Genomic DNA, 21902 nt, shown 5'->3' with positions numbered 1-21902 from the left:
ATTTCGATAGTTTCAGTGTTAAATTTTCCACCTATCACGGTATTGTACATTTATTTGTTCTGTTTTATTATTTGTACATATTAAAGAATCGTGCAAATTGCTTCTCGATTCGTTGATCTCTGTTTCGTTGGGAATGGGCCAAATAGAAAAGGAACTCGAGATACGCATCGCTAATCCTTAACGAAAAAGTGGTCATGATCGATCGAGCTCAGGGAATGGAATCTCTCGTCGTGTGTTTGTCGTTAGCTGTCAAAAATTTGGAAATCGATGTCGAAAGTTGCTCTTGCGCCAGTTGTATTCCTTAGATGTTTCCCAATATTAAAGACAATTTAATTCCATGTTATACCGTGTTTGTAGTATACGTATTTCGATATTAACAAAAAAAAAAACCACGGTGTTATATTCTGCCAGCTTCTACTGATCAAGATAAGGGTGACTTTTCGTTTTCTTCTCGACGATCATTATCAAACGTTTCGAAACTTTTTAGTAATGTTTCCTATACCGGTATAATATTGTATAGGGAGAGAGAGAGAGAGAGAGAGAGAAGACGCGTTTCAGTGAATCAGGGAATAAAAAACTCATTAAACACGAGGTCAAAAAGGAAATTAAAAACATCCATCTTGAACTCGATCGTATAAAAGCTCTTCAACATTTCCGTATCCCTCACGACCTCGTGTTTAATTAATCAAATTAATTCCGCTTCATATTAAATGGAGTAACTCTTTGTTATAAATATAATCTGGCCAACGATTGTACGCAAACACATGTTGAACAAGAAGCATGTGTCTTGGGTTTGTATTTTATAGAATAGAACCACGTATAGAAATTCAACGTAATTCGCGTTCATTGTCATTGTAAACATTGCAAACGGCTTATGCTCCTGAGAATTGTACACGTCGCCGTTGAAGTTTGTCCTGTTACGACGTTTCCGCTTATTATTTTGCCAGCGATCGAAACGACAGAAATGAGAGGAAGAACGATCATTATTCGATGACGAAACTGGGCATGTTCCAATCGAGTCGCTTATCAATTACGAGAAATCGATTTAAAAATGGGTCGTGACTCTCCTTTCTCTGCAAAAATCTTGGCTTCACTGTGTTTCGTTTACTACCTTTTCACAATCGAGTTCGAGTAGCAAAGTGATAGAATAGTAGAGACTTCGAGAATTACAACTCGTATTTTAACTCAAGTCGGTGCATAATGAATTACTCACGTTCTAACAAAATGTTTCTTCAATGGCGCGTCGTTGATAGTCCATTCGACTTTTATCAAACGTAACCTCGGTGGAACTTTCGACGTTATGCAACTTCTACTTTCATGCACAATTTGATATCGCTTTCATTCATCTCTTGCCAGAATAATCATTCTTTTCATCTGACTATGATCTTTGCGCGCTAAACCACATTCTCGTGATCGTTTTTGTTCTTACAAAACCTACAAATAAAGGACATTACCGTTTTATTGTAATTTTTCTTTTTTTTTCTTTTTTTTTTTAGATAGTTGATCAACTATAATTGATTTTACCATCGATTCGTCATTAATTCAATAATTATCCATTAATAAGAACGAGGATTCAAGAGCCACTAGAAATCCTCCTTGAAACTAATAAGAACAAGACAAAAACAAGTAACTCAAGGATGCGTCGATTCCTTTATTCCTAATAGCGCCTTGAGCAATTAATAGATTTATGTAATTCGGTGACACGGAAACTCAGGTTTGGTTGTCCACTTTTAATCGTATATTATAACGCGGGCAACGGTTGGTCACGTAACGATTTCCAGGATCCGGCCTGGAATAGCACTTGACTCGTGTTCCTGACTAATTCCGCTACCGGTTAGCTAAGGAAACCAGCGTTGAAAATAAACGAAATTCTAGTTCGTGCTCCACGTGTAATTCCGTAAGAAACAACAGGTTTTTTTCTTCTCTGATATCACCATAACATATGTTAAGTAAAATAAATTACAACTAGGAACCATAGTAAGTGTTACAAGCAAAATTTAAAGAAGGCTACAGCGTAAGAATTCATTCTCATTCATCTGGGATTAAGCAATTTTGATCTAGAATAATAAATTAAAATAATAAATGAAGTAATAAGTTGAAATAATATCTTGTTCGGAAATATTATCGATAGAGAGATATCTCTTAGGGTATCTTCGATCGTTCTCAATCTTTTATTAAAATACATGGTAATTACCTATACCACGTTTCAGTTATAAAAGGAACTTCGCTCTAGATGTTCATTTACGACACGTAGTTTTCCTAAAAAAAATTTAGACGACTGCTGCAGTATTCCACATAGCTTCCAAGTCCATTCGTTTTATTACACAGTCTTTAACATTCGTTATTCCTGTCACGAATATTCTAGGAGTCTCGTCGATTTGAGATGGGCTGAAACGTCGCAACCTTGCCAAGCGGCAATAGTTTCGTTTCTAATGAATTTTTCATGCGTTTTCCATACGATAGGAAACGCGTAACAAAAGCACAAACACTTAATAAATCATTTATGTTGAAAATAAGGGTCGCGAGTATTTTCCATGTAATTGTATGTAGGATTTGAAGATGGAGCAACGGGGAAATGTAAGAAATTCCTCGTTTCTACTTCAGATGCTCGCGAACAGGCCAAGGACTACTTACGATATGTTCTTACAAAACTGGATTGAATCACTTTTTTGCCCATACTTTTATGCGTCGCAGATTATAGGGTTAGATTTAGCACAATTCGTCATTGCTAAACTTCTTATGTTTGCGATTGTATGATAATTTTAGACTCGTTTTCGATGACTCGACAAAACATTTACGATGTTGAAGGATATTGCACCGAATGAATGTCATTTGAAAATTGATAATTTAGAGCTGATATGTATAGATGCAGTGTCAGATGCATAATTAGATTTCTTCAGATACAAGTTAATCATTCATAGACATACTCGTATGTTAATGAAGAAAATTGAAATTTGCTAGTTAGCACGAGTTGGCTGGAAGATGATATCGTAAAGTTGCTTCTTAGAAATTTGTGACCAATAATGGAAAGTTGGGAATTGTTAGCACCTGGTGGAAGTAGGTGAGAAACTAAAGGTTTCACGATGCAAGTTCTAATGTAGACAAATGAACATTTCAAAAGGCAAACCACACCGCTCTACTTTTTGTACATTTCTCAAAAGGCGTATAATTAATGTTCAATTCCTCAAAAACCGAATAAATTACTTGCACGTGTGTATTTATCGCACGAGGATGATATAAATAAGCATAAACTCTATGATGAATTTTACAAAATAATGTTTGTATCACTTTTTTCTACTTCCTTTAATTCATTTATTTAGAGACATTAATTACAATAGACATATACCGATGTTCTTTTTAAATTACGGAATTAATGAAAGTTGCTTCCGAATGACTCATTTATGGTTGGAACGATCGCTTACGAAGATTGTACTATCGTTAAAGCAATAAAATATGACACACACCGGTTGTTAGGCTATTATCGGCGCTAACGATGTCTATTACTTTGCGTCCCAGTAATTGTTAGAAAATTTAAGAATATTTTTATAGCTGTTATTAATTCGCTGCTAACATGGCAAACACGCGCGATTGCAACGTTCTAGGAACTCTATAATATCCAAGCGCGTTATATAAAACTAATGTTTACAAGTTGAACGTTTCACGCTGTAGTTTTGTTATGGATCCAGCATGTATCAATACGGAAAATTATTTAACGCTTCTCCTTGTTATGTGGAAAATACTGTAGCGGTTTTTTCGCATATCAAAGTATTCGACCAGGTGACTGATCAAAATATACATGTACAGAATACATCTTGTAAGTAACAGAACAATTATACAAAATTACAGAAATCTGAATATCACTAGAAGATTATTTATCAAAACCTTTAATAATTATTGCTATCGAATATTAAAATCGAAAGAAATACTTGTCAGAAAAAGAAATTCAATATCAAAACGCTTCTTCCAAAGGAATTTAGATTTCAAGGAAATTTCTATTAATATGAATTCCAATGATACTGTCAGTAGATCAATTTTTTTTTTTTTTTTTGCTATTCGTCATGGGATCTTCTTAAATGTCACGGGCCGGAAGACGGATCTGGTCGGTGAAAGTATCACGTGACACGGTTTTTATCTCACTAAACCGTCCCCTGTCGAAAAAAGAAACGGAAGAAAGGTTTTGCTACAGGGCGTTCATCTTATGACACGCGCTTTTTTCTTTTTTTTTTCCACTTTCGAACAGGACGAATTCTCGCGTAATTTCCTGGTAACTCGATTATCAGAACGTTGGAGCGTTACGTAAATAAGAATGTCGGGATTTACATAGAAGCAGAATGCAAAACAAAAGGCAAAGGCGATGTTAGACACGGTTGATTTGCAGTTGCACCGCCTCAAAGAAAATCATGAGGTCCCGATTACGCGTACTTCGGCAAAGAGATTTCCGCGAAGTCTTTCTTGCAACGTAAAATTTGCAACTATAGCGTCGCGCTCTGGTCACGCGCCTTTCTGGTTAAAAATAAATAATATTGCTCCGCTCGTTACTTTTAGTCTTGCACATTCTTTATATTTTTTGTTCGAACATTAGTCGAAAATCGACCTCGATAGTCAACGATGCTTTACGATTATCGAACATTTTAATATTTGGAAGAATGCGAGGTCGATTTTGTTAGAAGGATCAGAGAGCTTGGGTTCTTATTTAATCGTGATTTCATCACGTTCAAAGTTTGTTTAAACAAACTTCTTTGACGACCAGTTGACATTTCTTGCTTTTTATTCTACGTGATTTTTTACACTGCTTTATGTCTAAGTATATTATAACAGAAAAATTATTATTAGCTAGTAAAAAGATCATTGAGTCTATGCATTGAATCTATAATGCAATATTCAACGCGGACGAGCGCTGTTTTCTCGTGTATGTTGCAATAGACGTGCAGCGTCACCGGACACAAAACACGTCTGTTTCTGTTTTTACACAAAAGATAGATTCAGAATAAAACAGTACTAAAAACCATATTGAAAGTGCGTAAAACGCATATGAAAATGTGAGAACTGGTTATAGACACGACTATTCATTTTACAAACAGTAACATATGTTTAAATAAATTATATAAAATCCTCGGCATTAGATCTCTATTTCATGTGTATTCGCTTACATATACTTTTTATTCTGTACGTTCCTGAAGATAATTATATGTACATGCATAATTACGCGCGTTAAAGATTTCATTTTTGTTCGGTCAAATAGTAGCTTCAAACACGAACAATTACCGTATACAATATTCAAGAAACAATTAAGGGGAATTCCCACGTAACTTAACATCCTGAAGCTGGTTCACGGAACTGAATGTTGACATTTTATTCCAAATAAAGTAGACTTTCTATCATTTTTCCATAAAATAGAGAATACAGAAGATAAGCAAAATAGGCGATAGGTGGCAATTAAATTCTAAGGAAAACATAAAGAAAAATTAGAGTGAAAATATGGCAGATCGAATGAAACCATACGAAAAGAGAATTGCAGTTTTTTTTGTAAATCGTGTTATATCCAAATTCATGTAAAAAGAAAATATAACCCATATGATCTAATTCATTGTTAAGACGCGTGTGAAACATTGCTCTAGAAAGCTTATTCATCTATGTTGATCCTAACTGGCTCACTCGTCCAATTTACGTTCATTAATTTTGTCTTGTAATGATACGTTTACGCTAAGCGAACAAATGCTTGTTCGCTCGTCATTTTAGTAAAATTAAAAAACGAAAGTGCGAACGTATATCCGTTCGTTTCATCAGAGCGGGAAACACATGAATATTCGCCAGGTGTAAACACCCCATAACAGGTAGCACAAACATAACCTATATTTTTCGTAATTTGGTTCGTAGATTCTATCGTAAGTTCTCTAGAATAATAATAATAAGAGTTACATCGCTATCAATAAGAGTTTTGCAAGTACGCGATAAATGACCATACAAGTTGGCCATTGACTTTCAAGAACTGTAGAATATCGAACAAAAAACTAAGTTTTTCATTCGTGAAGTATGACAATTTTTCTGCGCACGAAACGAAAGCGCCAGACATCTTTTTGCTGGTGCGCGGTAGAAAATTTTGCTAATCGCGTGTAATTATTCAGTGGCAAAAACTCGAAAAGTGGAGGGAACATATGACGATAAGAAAACCGCTAGTCGCCTCGTAGCTCTATGACAATTATCGGTTTTGCAACGAACGTTAGGCGAAACATTCAGCACCGACAGACTGCAGAGCAGATCAATAGACGACAGAAACTGGTCGCACCGTGAATGTTGCTAACCTTCGTTGTCGCGCGAATTGCATGAAACCGGACCGATAAACTCGGAATCGTTTTCCATCGTGGCTATAACCGGAATTTCCTATTACAAGACCGTCACTCGCTCTGCCTTTATGTAAATTATGTAGCGTTTTATTTATTACTAAGTGAAACTAATTATGTCTGTCACCGTACGTGTTTGTAGCTTGACGCTGAAGTTTTCTTTTGCTAACAAAATAACGCTTCACAAACTTTCTCATTTTTAAAGAGGAACCTATTCGTTGGTGAACCAAGTTTATATACATTGGATAAAACACATCTCCCGATCCTCGATGATCAATTGCGATTTTACCGACAGTAAGAGGAAGACGGTGAATCGATCGTTAGAGTTCTCGATTATTATTGTTTCCATGCACGATCGCTAGACGGAGACACCTTTGCTACCCTTTCACTGATAACAACCCTTGACAAAATCGTGTTTCGACGAATCCGTTTTTGACCGAATTTGACCTCGTGAAGATTTCAACGCGTTGTATGACGCAAACGGATGAACCGAGTCGTGGCGCAGTTCCACGGCGACAAAACGATTTCGCAATGTATTTTAGAATTAACAACAACGATAATTATTTAACGACAACTGCGCAGTATATTTAATTCGACTGATCCATAGGTTATTAATCTGAATATCGGTCGAATGAAAAGTAGCCAGTATGTGGTATATATAATTGTCAGCCTAGCAACTGATAAGTTTCCATGAATTCTAAAGCAACCAGTTTTTGCTACGATCTTACTGCTTTTTATTTGGTTTGGGCGCGACGCGTTCCAGAATATTCGTACTATAGATTATTGCACTTTCTTGCGTAAAATACCGACGTTCTTTATCTTTGCCAGCATCCAAACAACGAATCGTCTTCTCCCGCGTTTTTGTAACTTTACTGTTACGTGAAAATCACTCGAGGAAAAGATATGACAAGTACGTTTTAATTAATTTTTTGACTTACAATTGCAGATATTATTGTAAACAGACGCTTGCTCTCTTTTCGTATCGCAAATCAATTTAGTATCGTAGTATACGAATATACGAATATTATTATAAACACAGCTTAGAAAATAATCGTAAATGCTGCTTTATAATCATATAATTGAAGTTAGAAGTGTGCACATGCCTTACTATTATATTTAGAATGAGCAAATATTCTTTACTAATATATTCTACACGTTTCAACAATATATTCTGCACGTTTTGCTTACGACGAAATAACGAATGCGAATGGTTTGTTGAAATACACGAAGCCTCGTTATAATATGTCGCTATCAACTGTTACCAAGGTGCCACGGTGTTTACCCATGGCCACCAATAAGATAAACGGTCCATTGGAGAAGAATATTGTCTTACATCATCAATTTATCATTATTTTGCCATTATACGCTTTCAATAACAAAAATACTCCCGTGGCGTCCTCAGCGAAACATGTGATTTCGGCGTGGCAGTCAAAGTGTCATCATAGTTATAAAACGATTCTTTAGATATTCGAAGAAGATCGTCCAAGTTTCGTGCTTTCAATCTCGAACTTCACGTGTTTCTCCCGTGTCATTCGGTCAAAGTAGCAGGAAACCGAATGCCTTTCACTTTTTCCCTTCTGCAACGTTATGAAATCCTGCGAAATCTCGCAGAAAAACGAAATTAATTGGGTTTCCCTTTTAAAAACTGATCGACGATACTATTCTTGAAAATTACGCGCCGTATCGTCCACCTAAACGAAATCATTTGTCAGGGACAAAGAGAAAAAGCGAAATGAAATTCAATATGCAAGCTAACAATTGAACGAACCATCACCGAGTAACAATGTCTTTTCTTTCCTGGTACTAATTGCACAGGAGCAAACGACATCGCAACCATGTAACCACGACAATAATTAGATGTAGCTTTCACGATCGGCGAATCATCCTGTTAACATTTAATAAATATATTTTTAAACGTGGACGCGCTCCAACAAGCACACACGCACGCACATACACACGGAGCAAAAAAAAATTGAAACGCGCGACTACTTTCTATAGTTTCTACTGCTCGAATCGATGTCTCTATCAGATTTTATAAGGACACCTGTAAACATCGTGTTTAACGTATTCATGTTTGTATTATTATTATTATTATTACTATTATATCTATATATTATTACTATTATTATTATATCATCATCATCATCATCATCATCGTCATCATCATCATCATCATCATCGCCATCGTCATCGTCATCGTCATCATCGTCATCATCGTCATCGTCGTCATCGTTGCCATCGTCGCCATCGTCGTCATCGTCGTCATCGTCGTCATCGTCGTCATCGTCATCGTCATCGTCATCATAGTCATCATCGTCATCGTCATCATCGTCATCTTCATCATCATCATCGTCATCGTCATCATCGTCATCGTCATCATCATCATCGTCATCATCATCATCATCATCATCAAGATTTAGTCTCATTTTTTTTTATTGATGCTAATAAAAATGTTTAATTGTTCAGTGGGGCACTTTTTATTTCAAAGTATCTTCAGTTTATTGGTTATATTCGAAATGCCCTAACTGTCAATTACAATTTTTACAATTGTAAGAAAGGTGGCAGTCAAAGTGTTAACTGACCCTTCTACTTCCTTTTTATCCCTTGTAAGCTTCTCTGGTTGCGTCAGAGATGTTATTAAGTTTACCTGAAATCGATTAGAAGGTAGAAAATTACAAGATCTCGCGGAGTAGAATCTTGCACGTAAAAAGCAATCAATAAAGAACGTTGAATGTGCTCATAGAATAGAAAGTATAAAAACAATAATTCGTATTAATATGTGTGAAATTGGTTCGGCATAAAAAGGATAGTTTCATTTGTGGCGTGTCGTGATGCTTTATATTATCTTGTCCGAAAAGTTTCATTCGTTTTATGAGGAAATAATAGACGCACAACGTGTTTTGTTTTATACTATTTTGTCGAATTACACCGTGACATTTCACATACTTGGTTTCACGTTTGTACGAAGGTGCACTGTTGTAAAAAACATGTGTACGAAAGAAAGACACTTTCCGAACAACTTAATACTTAATTACGATATGTAGAAATGTGAGATGAAAAAAACGGCTTTCGCGTAAATCTGTTCGAAAATGTAACCTTAAACTTTTAAATTAAGAAACTAAGCAATATTTGTGGTAGATTTCGCAAAGGAAGAAGAAGGATTACAAATCGCCGATGTCAAATAAATATTCTTTATACATACATTCATGAGAGACAACAACCTCCATCTGTCCTCCTACATCTGCATATATCTGTAAAGCCACGCGTTCCGATCGACACGTGGAATTTTACGAACAAACGTAACTGAATCGATAAGTCGTTAAGGACAGTTGTATCGTATTAAGAACTTTCTAATTTTTATAGACGATCATTAAGAAACTTATAATCGATTCACAGCTTATATTTTTAGTTTCAGTAACGTCGTAACATTTTCACTTTTGTAGATGATCTTTAACAAACTTATAATCAATTCACAGTTTCGCATTTAAACATCTAGACGTGCTTTTAAAATTGAACTCGAGCTTGAACAAAATTTTGACATTAATTTATGAACGTTCGCCGATTGCCAGCGGAAGCTGAACAAGTGACGCGAATAATTGGAAGGTGATGTAAGGCGATCGTTGCATAAACAAGAATGATCCCGACTCTATCTTTTCCTAACACGCGGATGAAAGATAAAGATTGACGATGGAATCGCAAATCGTCGAGGGTATTGAAATTCTATCGAACAACGAAATCGACCTTCAAAGGATTATAAAAGGCGTCCAGCCGTCGTTTGGTACGATCGTCGTGGCACGATATAAGTCTCTTGAGGCTGGTCAGTAAACCGATCTAACGGTGCTAGTTGTAAGACAGAGCCCAGGCTCCACGATACGTCGCTACATCTGTTCGATCGCTGATAATCAGCGTGATAACGTAGCGGAGTTTACAGTTCGTTGACTGGTTTTAATCGTTCACAATTTTATCGATTGTAGAATCATCGTTGACTTTCTCATGTCACGTACATCGTCCTTTTTTTCTTTTCGTCTCTTTTTTACGTGTTTCAGGAGGCAGCTTGCTGAATACTTCATGATATTTGTACTGTATTTTTATGCGGTATGCTCGGAACTCATGTTGATCAACTCTATAAATAGAAAAATAGAGGAAGCTGAAGATGTTACGGACATTATTTTTTTTAATATTTATCTTGGCATTCGCGGTTATTTATGCCATCGTCTTGGAATAGATAAGCTTACGAAAACAGTTTTTATGAAGATTTTTATGAAGCTAGATCATTACGTTGCGAATGTTTATGGGTTATGGAATATTTTAAGGTGCGGAAATATGATGAATTCGTTATAGTATTGAATAAATGAAACTAATCTTTGTTATGCTTCACTTCTTTAATCCTATTCACGTTTTCAGTCGTTTAATAATTAAATTTAATTTGCTAATCACATATCCGTGAATGGTAATAAGATTAAGAAATATACTCCTTTAAATTGAGCTGGTGAATTTCTCTTTCGAGAAGTTCATATATCGAACACCCAGTGAACCATTCTACGCTTATATAAGGATATAGTTCATTAGGCATTTAAGATCGATGTAGATAACGTTTTATCGCGAATTTATCAAAGTTACGACGATAGAATCACTTTGGAAAGAAACTGAAAGTATAGGTCAATGTGACTCGAGCAAAATCTTAGATCAACTTCAGACGGCGGCGCGGGAGTGCGATTAACTTAATATGCACGAACCAGCGTGGTAACTTTCATCAACGTGGGATAGAGTTAAACTTGTCCTTGTTTTGTTTGTACTGAAAACTGTTAATGAACGCAGTGGCAGTTTATTCGCCTAATGCTAAGGTCATTGTTACCACCTTCTAATACTTCAACATCACGTTCACGGCCAACTACAAGTTGCTAATTGTAAGGTTTCATTGTCAATTTGTTTAACTTTTGCAATTCGCTTTGTTGTATTTGTCGACAAAAGTCGAGAACAGTTTCGATCTACGTAAATATGGTTACTATGGTTACTGCAAAAGAAAGAAGGAAGAAGCGTATGTCGACAAGATGATAGGAACAAAAATAACAGATTTCATCGTGATAATTCCAACTTTTACATGCGATAAGAGAAAAATGATTATAAATATCGATATAATTCTACCATGGAAGATAAGCGAGCATCTGAACTTAGTGACCATCATAAACTGTTAGACTACTTCCATGCACGATCTCTCATAATCCTTACGTCTTCTTGTTGGAATACAACGATATCAATCGCATGCAGATGAGGTGATTGGTCGTACGGATTCTTCCCTTCGTTGCCCAACGCCATCCCCACTAGCGTGCGTTCGTGAGTTGCACCACGGCGGCTAACACGTGCATGCTCTTTCGAGGATTCGCCGGAAGAAGCGTGAGGATATGGATGAAACATTCTCGATGGGCACGTCGAGAAGCTACTAGAAGGTTCTGTGGCACGTGTGACGCCACACAGACACTCACATAGGTCACACTCATTACTGCATAGAGAGTGGGGTTGTAAACCTTTTCAAGGGCCATGGGTCACTAAGCCAGTCAGTCTGTGAATAACTAGCCAACTGTCTACATTCCACAATACTTACTTATATTCCTGTAATAATTGTTTAATAAATATCACATTATATTATTTCAACACAAACATTGTGTCTTCCACACATTATTAATCTTAATTCTAATCTTAATTAAATTCTAACACTTCTCCTAACCCATTCTTCCATAACATTTCACCTGTCCGAAGTCAACATGTAAAATGGACTACCGTAAACACGAATTTTTTCAAGATTCTCCGCTTCTTTTCGCAATCACTTCGAAGACAAAAGAAACAAAGGACAGACCATCCATAAAGTACAGACTTGGAGATTTCATGAAGCACCCATTAAGAGATAAAGATGCTATATTAGTAAATCGACGTCCCAATTGTACACTTCGAATCCATTACACACGTTTTTTCGGATTAGGCGGTTGCCGTGCGTTGCGAAAGCCTGTCGTCGGCCGCACTTTGCGTGCACCGCGCCTCCTACGAGGAATTGCACCCCCGTAATTGCGAATGCAACGACGGAAGTGAGTGCACTCGCCGCGGCGTTGTACACTGTCATTAGAAATGCCAATATGCCGATCGGCGCACGGAAAAAGTGCACGCTTCCACGATCAGCAAGGAAAGGGGCGACCAATTACTCATCCCGCTATAAAACATCCACTTTTCCATGTCTCCGATCAGTTTTCACGTCGCGATTCTACGTCGAATTTCCCTTTGCCCGATAACGGTTACGATCGACATGTGCAATACCTAGTGGGAATACGTTGTCGATTTTATCAAGCAACGACAGATTCTGTGTCAAATGAAAGGTGCGCCTGTTGCGCAGAAATGACGTCCAGGTGTCGATTTTTGTTCTATGAATTCGCGTGGACGTTGAATAACGATTGAGTATCAGTGTTGTTAAATATATTTAATACCTTATCGTTCGATAAATTGTCTCGTAAAGAAGATCAATAACGATGTTTTTCCTGTTGTCGAGAAGAATACCAGGGTCCTATACGATGCTCGCGCTTATAGCGACAAACCTGGTGATTTCAATGGCCGCACCGTTGTCGAAACGTTTGCCAGAAGACGCTTCGAACGACGCGAGAAACGGGTTCTCCGCTGTGCCAAAAATTCTGGAGATTCAATTACCGCTGAAAATTGCGACCAAGGACGACTTGGTAGCATGGGCCAGATACGTTATGGGTCTAATGGCGTCTCGAATAAATATCACTCTGACTACTGTGAAAGAGTCACAGTCGAAACCTACTGGAAATGTCAAAGCGGCAGAGAGCAACAGAGGTTTCGACAACAGCAAAGGTTTCGAGAGCGTAAGAGCGCAGAACAGCGATAGAAATTTGGAATTGCAAAATTTTGATAACATCAAACCTGTCAATGCTATCCGACATTATGCGAACACAAAGAGCTTCGAGAACACGAGATACGCCGAGAACTTTGAGAAAACGAAAATTCCAGCAGCTGTTAGAATTCTGGAGAACGGTAGACACACGGAAAACATAAGAATTGTAGAGAATGATAGACATCCTGGAAACGTTCGACTTCTGGAAAACGGTAGACAACCTGAAAATGTTAGAGTTTCAGAGAATCGTAGACAACCCGAGAACGTCAGAGGCCTTCAAAGAAATGGAAACCTTCAGTTATCGAACGATAAGGTGTACGCTACTGCACAGTTGCCATCGTTTACGATCAACGGAGCGACTACGAAGAGTTTATTTAACAACAATCGACAACTTCAACCAACATTTAACAGTTTCGCGATCACCGATACCACTGTTCCAAGTCCACTAGAGATCACAGCGAATATAAATATTCCAAGATCGAGATTCAAAGAGCCAACCATCAAAGATGCCTTCGACACGACGAATTTATTGAAATCCGCGGATCGACAGCTGTTTGTTCCTCAATTTCCTGACTTTGGACCAGCTATTGGCATCGACGTGAGACCTACCGATGTCGTTCGAAATACGAACGTAGTTTCGCCTCCTGCGAGGACTTATCTACCTGTGACCATGACTAGTGACAACATCAAGTTCCCAAACGATCCTTTTGTTACTAGATATTTTTTCGACGGAGTCGAGAGGAATGTTTCCAATAACCAGGGTATCGCGGATGAGATCACGTTCACCACGCGGAGTCCTCTGGTTTTCAACGATGAAATACCATTGAAAGGTGTTGATTTTCTATCTCAACAGAGGAACATAAGTTCCGTAAAACCGCTGTTCAAAGTTCCTTTCGAAGCGGTGATTACGTTTACCCACGAAGAACCTGTACAAACGACCACGTTGAAGAACGAGGGTGGCAAATACTTCACGATACCAACTAGAGATCCTCTTGATCAATTTCCACCGTATTTTGATACCAATTACACCGTGACCAACGAATCTGGACAAATCAACGTTGTATTCGATGATAGCATTCAAGTAAACGAAACAACGAACAATTCTAAAAAGGAGGAACGGAAGAAGCAAGAGAAGAAGAAGGACGGCGCGAAGAAGGACAAGTCGAAGAAACAAAAATCTGAAGGAAAGCGTCAATCATCACCGATTAGTCAGTTGTTGAAGACGATAGTCGCGATCAGAAGAAATAATACTCCGTCGACGAATCTTACGCCGCCTCCGTTGAATCAACAGACGTCATCGACTACGCAGAGGGTTCCAGTGCGTCAAAGGGTTCCACAGTCTCAGAGAACTCAACTTTATTCTACTCAGAAGCCACCGGTAAGTTCAGTGATGAGTATAAGTATAGTACATATTTGACCAGTTGATGTGGCACATAATGTAAACGTCACAAGTGAAAATTCCCAATAGAAGCAGAATGTGCGTTTCTGTTAGTTCGATTGTTTGAATTGTTTACGCTTTAACGTTGTGGGCTTTCAGCGTTCACTAGCTTTGTAGATGTAAAAGGAGAACAAACGGTAAAGATATATTTTTATCTTTGCGAAGAAATGAGAAAGCAAGAACCGTATAACTTCAAAGTTATTAGAAGTAGGCGGGTGAAAGGTGTGCATAAATTGACACTGTATAAAAGAAAAGTGTGAATTGATAAGGTTGCATTCGTTAGAGACAATGTGAGAGGTTTGACAAGTGTGGCGTAGATAATTTAATTGGACGCGTTAATTACTCAATGTGCCTTGTTTATTACGAGCATCAACGAAATAATGTGGATTTTTTTGAGGCTTCATGGGTAAGCAAATAAAATCGAAAGTTGGTGTTACATAACACAAATAATTATGTAACACGTATATACAACTTATGACTTGAAAAAGAATTGCGAAAATGAATGTATCATGTTTAACGAGAAATCGACTTATAGATTTCATACAGTCGACGAGGTATATGTGCGTTTTTGATTTTCTGCAAAATAATTTTTTTCCATTCATCACGCCTCATCATCTGTCTTTAAATCATGAATTAATTAACGATTTATTTATATACCTAATCAGCAGAAATATTTATTTCTCTTTGGTCTAATTTTCTTCGGATTTATCGAACAAGAGATCGTTGTGCAAACTCGCGTGTGACATCACAGAATTTCTTCGAATTCGCTTGCGTTCTCAACGTTACCGGTGTTATCCGAAAACAACAACGAACACGCATCAACGGAACATTATTGAAGTCGATTCGTTTATTTCAGTCTGCGCTCAAACAGAAAGGAAGACGTAATCAGACGTCTTTGGCGCAACAAGTTGAGGTACGTTCGATTTCATTTTCTATGGTGTAGCATATCGCGAAATATTATTATTACGAGAACTTTTAATCGATAGGACGATGACGACGACAGTGGAAGCAAAGAGGATAATGGCAGCAACGAGGACGATGATAACAAAGAGGACGATGATGGGAAAGAAGGTAACAAAAGTAAAGAAAACAGCGGCGAAGATAACGATGGCATCGAATCCGATGAAGAAAATGATAACAAGAATGGCTCTAAAGAGAGTTCTAACCAAAGCGAGTCAGATGAAGACTATGACGACGACGACGAAGGTGGTCCCATACAAACTATCATCGACTTGCTTATGCTTGTCGCACCAGCCTTGGAAGATCTTAGCGACGTAAGAACTTCGACGAAGATTTCGAAATTATTAATACAAAACGTTAAACATATTAGATTGTTTAATAAGTTCGTACCATGTTCATATTTTTCGCCATGTCTTTAAAGAACACAAAATAGTAAATGATCGAAATGAATAATTTTATACGATCGAATTTGATCTACAGAAGGCATTTGGAAGGAAAGCTGAATGAATAATATACATTTTGATTTGTATCTAATGAGAAATTACAGCCAAGATATCTAAAGGAAGAGGGAATAATATAAAAGCTGGATAGATTAGTATAAAGCTTCTATATATAACAAGGAAATAAACAATACAAACTTATTGGATGATCTAATTGTATGAATATTATCGGATTTATCATGGATCCTACATTTGTTCATTTTTTCAGCCTGACTCCGACGCTGATATTGCCGATTTACTCGAAGTAGGAATTCCAATACTTCAAGACCTGTCGGACGTAAGAACTCTAATGAATCATCTCGAAATGCTTCGTTTATTTAAAAAAAAAAAACCTCATCTTGCGCTTTTAGGGAGATGGCGAAGCAGGAGGAAGCGATATCCCAGCACTGTTGCTTCCAATATTGTTGCAACTTAGTAGAGTGAGTTATCGAGTTTCTGTAGAATTTTTCGCAGAGAAACGGAATGGATAAGAAGGAATACCGAGAGCGCAGGTAAGGTCAGGTAAAAAATAAAGTTTGTTTCAGGGTAAGAATGGCGAAAGAGATTCGGCTGCGATTTTGACACCGCTTCTTCAATTAGTTGCACCGCTAATCGGGCCCATTATTGGTCCATTGGCTGTACCATTGAGTCGTCAAATCAGTAACGTAAATATAATAACTTTTGGAAATGTTTGTTTCTTCGTATTAGAAGGCAAATTGAAGTGAATTTTAGGCTCCAGGTCAAGGTGGATCGAGTTTTGGTGATCTGATTAAGGCTTCATTGGGTCCCTTGCTCGAAGTACATATATATTATTTATTTACGATATTTTTCATTATTATTACTGTCATATTATGTTTCTTAGTAATGATATATTGATTTTATAAAATATCCATTTATTTCTAGCCGGTTGGACCTGGAAAGATGACGGTGCTCTCAAACCTAATCGCCGGAGTTGTCTCTAGTCTTAGCAAAGTACGCATTGACTTTTCTGTTAACAACAATTTGTTCTTCTCTAATAAATCGACCGTTTCACTACTAAACCAGTCTCATGTATACCATCGTGTACTGCCTCTCGATAGTTTTTCGAAATAATTGCAAACCTTTTAACACTAAAACGGCCAACCTAAAGATATTAAACGAAAAGCTTTCGCATCTTATCGATGTAATGGACCATTATACAATTTTAATTTAAAATTTTAATTTAAAAATAATTGACAATAATTAACGAACACCCGTTAACTGTCCTTTGGTTGTTGGATTTTTTACAGAATTCAGGAGCTGGTGGTAAATCAGATTTAATGAGTCTCGTGAAAGCGGTGGTCGCTGGAGCTATAGCAGGCACCAGTGCAGGTTCCAGTGGTTCCAAAGGTGTCAAGGACACTTATGGAGCTCCCACTAGCTATGGTGCTGACCATGGTCCTCCCCGTCCATACGGTTATGTAAGTTTTCCTTTGTCCTTTCATTTTTTTTTCTTATTCGCCAGTACATTACGCTTGTCTCCTGTAACCCAGAGTCAAAAACATAAGATTTTATTAGTAGTCTGTGGATGTTTATGAAGACTCACATTTTTCCAAAGACAAATAACCTCATTTGATCTTTTATTTATTATAACGAGAACTCGATTTTATGTGTTCTAATATTTTAGGAAATATGTGAAAATGTACATTTACGTTTTAATGTTTTATACAGGGTGGTTGGTAACTAGTGGTACAAGCAGAAAGGGGGTGATTCTACGCGAAAAAAGCCTGCGGTATGTTATAATGGATCTCACTGTAGATCGTTGTCTCGATGGAGAAATTTAAAAAAAAATTAAAAAAAATTTTATTCTATATTTTCTACTTCTTCTTTCGCGTAGAATCATCCCCTTTCCGCTTGTACCACCAGTTACCAACCACTCTGTATATTTTTCTATATTACGTACATCATGTGCATCTTACGACGTTTAACCCTCTAAGCACATTTTTATAAACACTTGCCTCCAAAAGTCACAAAGCTAAATACGATGTTAAATGAAGTCGTAAATAAGCGATTACCATATCTCAAACTTAATTCCAATGGCGTTTCATCTTACGACGACGGTCGATTAATGGGTTAAATTTTCCATAAATGCATAAACATCCGCAATATACTTATTAGCTTTCTGTGACTGAGCTTCTGAACTTTTCAGCCTAAACCATCATCAAACTCACTTGATCCGCTCGGCTCATCGATCAAAGACATCTTTAACGCGATATTAAAAGTGGTTGCTTCGTTAGTGAACGCTATTACGACTATTTTAGGCGCCTCGTCGAACAGCTCGAATGAACCGGTATCGGCACCTTACGGTCCGGCCCCACCCCCTAAATATGGCACGCCATCCAGTACATCGGTTCCTCTTAGCGAGACTATTAGCATAACTACTAGTAAACCACAACGATTAATAAGACTATAGATGATAATACATATTATCTTTATAGCGCTCTTACTTGTCAAAGTAGTAATTTTCTATCGCGATTATGCCGAAGGAATAACAGGTTACCGAAATGTCTGTAAGTAGAAGTACTCGTGGATGAATGGATAGAATTCTAAGTTGATGTAGTTTTACGAGAAGTTTAAGACATCCATAGATGATGGCAATTACCTTTCATATTAATTAAAGTTATGTACATGAACAACGTGAAACGATATAGTATACGTTGCTATAGTATGTAGAAAATGATAAATTAGATTTTATTTTATATGTTTTGTATCTTGTACTTTATTATTAATATATCTATATTTTATATTTTGTTATATTTTATTATTCAATGTCTTATGTATATATTGAGATTCTTATCTTTTCAAATTTAATTTGTCCCTTTGGAAGGGTTGAATGAAAGAGAAAGCCGAACGTCGATAGAAATAGCCTTGGGAACGTTCAAACAAGTTACACGTATCTTCAAGATATACGTAATTAGTTTAGAAATGCTGATTTATCCGTCAGCAAGCTGTTTCCTACAGTTTGTTCCTTCACTGGGTAAAATATTACGTATTATCATTTTTTGTGCAATATGTGAGAAATAAAAGTGAGTTCTTTCGCGCTCCGTCTGTCTTTTGATTTTGTCTAATATCGCGAAACTTAAGCGTGAAATTGATTAACCGTCATTCACATACAGAGTCGCAGGAAGTCGCAGAATCGAGCAACAAAAGATTGTGAATTACTTCATTATTAAAGAATTTAGCATAATTGCGGTAATGATCGTGCAATTGATATTGTATATAGATACAAGCTAATTACTAATTTCGAGCTCGTGATAATCCAAGGATGCAAAATACGTCATCGATCTGATACTTTCGATTCGACCTAATTTGAGGCCATTCTATTTCAATCGAACATACATAATTATTATATTTTAAACTTTGTTTTCCTGTCTATGTTAAACTCTACTGTCGGTACTAGAACCTTCATATTATGCATTTGCATATTTCAATAACGACGATATTTTGCAAACTTTTCCACGAAATCATTGCACATATAGAAAGAATCAAAATGTTTAAAATTTTGAGAAGCTAATCATGGTATAACAGTGTGACTTGAAGGAAAGTAGAAAATAGTAAAATATATTAACCATAAATTTCACATCTTAAATGTTATCATACGTAATGCATTTGTATATATTTTCCACAAAATGTTGAAAGCATTTGTAACTCAGAAATGCAGGAAACTGAGGATAAAGAGATATAAATTATCTTCTACACTGAACTTCATTTGTCATTCTATTACACTGTTAATAGTAATTAATAGTAATGATTAATAAATACCTCTGCATAGCAATAACAAGTTTAGGAACAAAACGAATAAAATTTCACTATTTTTTTCATTTATTTATTTTACTATTAATTATAATTATAACTTCTAACATGCGAATCTTACTAGTATTGATATTAGTTGGTAAATTAAATACGATAATGTCGATAAAACGTCTTACTCACTTATTTGTAAGCGATTTTTTTTAACTATTCCTGTGCTTGTACGTAGTTGTTGCACGATCTATATTTGCCACCTTGTTATGAAAAAAAATTGGGTTATCGTGATAAGACAGCAGCTCGATAATTAGCAGGTTTATTAAAACATTGCAAAATGGTGGTTTCGTCACCTGCGTCGTATGAAACTGGCACAAAGGAATTCTATAATATCCGAATACAAGTCATTAAACTGACGTTCATTAATAACATGCATCGATGATGTGTATTTGTTTCTTAATATATTTCTATGTATACAAACGATATATATATAAAATATATTTATTCAGGGTCATAGATATTTGGAAATATGTTTCTTAATATTTCTAACAGGAAAGCTTTATTCGATAATCTCTTTTATATATAAAATATATACTTTTGCCACAAAAGTCGATAAATATGTGACCAATTTATTCCACGAACACGTGGAAGTGCATGACGTGTAATGAGATAGCGGATTACGTGACTCGGAAAGGGGATTGAGCGTATTTGGGCGTTGCATTCTCGAACAAGACAAATGTGGTTTCACACACATGACGTAACGGTTGTTGTTTCTCCTGAAAAGGACAGGGTAACCTATAAATTTGCTCTCACCACCTACGGTACCCGTTTAATTAAATGATTCACAAGATGGTCGCATTTCATCGTTTCATTCTCAATTTTAATGAAAGGTTTCGCGGTTTTTTAAAAGCTGTATGTACGTGGAATGCGGCAATCGTTCTTTTCATTGCCTTATGTCGCTGTAAAAAGAGACATCCGAGTATTATAAAATATTTTGTTGTCAAACGTAACTATTTACGAAGTTTCCATCAATCGACGTTCCGATAATCGATCGTTTTGTTTTGGTATATTAAAAAATCAGGGTTCTATTTTATTTTGAGAATAATAGAAATAATCATTAAACGAGTCACTTAACGCGTTATATTTTCCTTACAAAAAAAATATGACAGAAGATGAAAGAAGCGTTGAGAATTGTGAATCTTAATTGCCGAAATAAAAGTAAAGGAACATTAAGATTACACTTAGAATTTACATTAAAATAGTTTTAGATTTATTTAATAAACGATTTCTAGGATCTTCGTCGATAAACATTTACACGCGACTCAGCACTCTCTTTGTCTCACCATATTCCATACCAAACTACCAACGGAACAGTTACATTCATGTTTTTTGAGACGCCACGCACACACATACTTCCGCACACTCATATTCACATACGTGTGTCACTACTACGCGGCCAATCTAGTCTAGCGCACAAAATTATACATATCTCAATAAGAAAAATGACGATAATAAAAAGATGAGAGAAAAAACGGGGAAAATAAGAAGAGACAAATGAGAAAAGAAAGAAAGAGGAAGAAAAAGAAGTTTATTCCGTAATACTATCGTTCGTATACGATTACACAGCGTCATGGAGTAATCGGTAAATAGATGTATCATTGGTTGAACGCCTCGATTTCACTCGGATCATATAAAATCAATGAGATGCGATGAATTAATAGCGCGTTCAATAAATCGTTGACTATTAATGGCGTTGATCGCGTTAAAAGTGAACGTTCTGGCGCCAATTCTCTAGCGATCATTCATCGATCCGTACACGGTGTTACGTGTGTGGAAAATAAGTTGAAAAATCGAACTTTTTGTTATCGAGCGTGACATGTATGTAAATGAGTTCGTGAAATTTCGAAACTGTCTCATAACTCTTAGGTACAGAAAACGTACCTATCACTGATAGTATCTATGCTATAAATTATCAATGGTCTAACGCGACTCGTCGATTACGAGATGTACTCGATGTACTCGGA

The 21902-nt window shown here is 36.6% G+C and overlaps 1 pseudogene; it reads left to right on the top strand.

Annotated features, from left to right (window-relative positions):
* The first annotated feature begins 12105 nt into the window (after positions 1-12105).
* LOC117206593 lies at positions 12106-18547 on the top strand (annotated as a pseudogene).
* The last annotated feature ends 3355 nt before the right edge of the window (positions 18548-21902 follow it).

This window comes from Bombus bifarius, unplaced genomic scaffold (assembly GCF_011952205.1).
Source record: "Bombus bifarius isolate JDL3187 unplaced genomic scaffold, Bbif_JDL3187 scf7180000008008, whole genome shotgun sequence".
NCBI classification, from domain to species: Eukaryota; Metazoa; Arthropoda; class Insecta; order Hymenoptera; family Apidae; genus Bombus; species Bombus bifarius.
Note: the sequence above shows the minus strand (reverse complement) of the source record. Positions and strands in the feature narration are given on the sequence as shown.